The sequence below is a fragment of the Lactuca serriola genome, chromosome 8, assembly GCF_051521515.1.
Source record: "Lactuca serriola cultivar US96UC23 chromosome 8, Lser_US96UC23_V15, whole genome shotgun sequence".
NCBI classification, from domain to species: Eukaryota; Viridiplantae; Streptophyta; class Magnoliopsida; order Asterales; family Asteraceae; genus Lactuca; species Lactuca serriola.
This window is the reverse complement of record NC_136415.1, coordinates 145,191,142-145,192,893: the sequence shown is the minus strand read 5'-3', so window position 1 is coordinate 145,192,893 and position 1,752 is coordinate 145,191,142.

The following is a 1,752-nucleotide window of genomic DNA, read 5'->3' as shown; positions in this document are numbered from 1 at the left end:
CGTCGCATTGACGATTTGTGATCAACTTCATGGCGTTAGCTATTTCTCAAAGATTGATTTGAGATATGGCTATCATCAGTTGAAAGTACACGAGCAGGATATACCGAAGACTGCTTGTCGTACTCAATATGGGCATTATGAATTCCTTGTCATGCCATTCGGTTTGACAAATCCTCGATAAATCTGTCATCGTATTCATTGATGATATTCTAATATATTCAAAGTCTAAAGCTGATCATGTCATTCATATTTGTGAAGTATTAGAACTTCTTCGAAAGGAGAAACTATATGCTAAATTCTCCAAATGTAAATTTTGGCTTCGTCAAATTCCATTTCTCAGCCATGTGAGTTCTAGTGACGGTATATCCGTAGATCCTACCAAAATCGAAGCCATTCAGAATTGGGAAGTGCCCCATAATGCTTCCGAAATTTGCAGTTTCTTGGGTCTCGCAGGGTATTACCAAAGATTCATTAAAGATTTTTCACGTATAGTTGTACCTCTTACAAGTCTTACACGAAAGGAAGCAAAGTTTGAATGGGGTGAAGCTCAAGAAAAAGCTTTCTCAACTCTAAAAGATCTTTTGACTCATGCTCCGATCTTATCATTCCCAGAAGGTGATAATGATTTTTCTGTGTATAGCGACGCTTCAAGATTGGGACTCAGTTGTGTGTTGATGCAGCATGGTAGAGTAATAGCCTATGCCTTAAGACAACTGAAAGAGTATGAAAAGAATTATCCCACTCATGACCTCGAACACACTGCAGTGGTGTTTGCCCTAACTTTGGAGACATTATCTTTTTGGTACAAAATGTCAATTGTTTACCGACCACAAAAGTCTCAAGTATATATTCAGTCAGCAAAATTTGAATATGAGACAACAGCGAGCCATGGATCTAATCAAAGACTACGACTATGAAATCCTGTATCATCCTGGAAAGGCCAATGTAATTGTCGATGCACTTAGCATGAAGGCTTATCATAATAGTGTGTGTTATGTTATTTCCCACACTACCATAAAGTTCACTATTCTTGATGAACTAAAGCAATGGCAAGTAGAGGCCTTAAAGTTAGAAAATGTGAAGAAAGAATGGATGGTGCATTATGTTGATATTTTACTTGATGATCCACGTGGACTGAAAGTATTTAAGAATTGGATATGGATTCCAAAGATTGGTGGATTAAGACAAAAGATTTTAGATGAAGCCTATAAGTCTAAACTGTCAATACATCTTGGTACAAGTAAAATGTACTATGATGTACGAGCTGATTATTGGTGGCCTGGATTGAAGAGAGACATTGGAAGATACGTGCAGGAATGTTTAGTGTGCTTAAAAGTCAAAGCAGAACAGTAAAATCCATATGGTAATCCAAAAAGTATTAATGTCGCTATGTGGAAATGGGAGGAGCTGTCCATGGATTTTATTACCAAATTGTCGAAGACTGCAAGACAAAATGATAACATTTGGGTAATTGTCGACCGACTAACTAAGAGTGCAAATTTTCTTGCGATACGTGAAACAACTCCAATGGAGAAATATGCACAAGTATACTTGGATGAAATTATTGCAAGACATGGTGTGCCACTAAAGATTATTTTCGTTCGTGATATTCTCTTCACTTCTCATTTTTGGGCTAGTATGCAACGTGAATTGGGATCTCGAATTGCTCTCAGCACAACTTATCATCCCCAGATAGATGGTCAGACGTAGAGAATAATCCAAATAGTAGAAGATATGATTCGTGCATGCGTC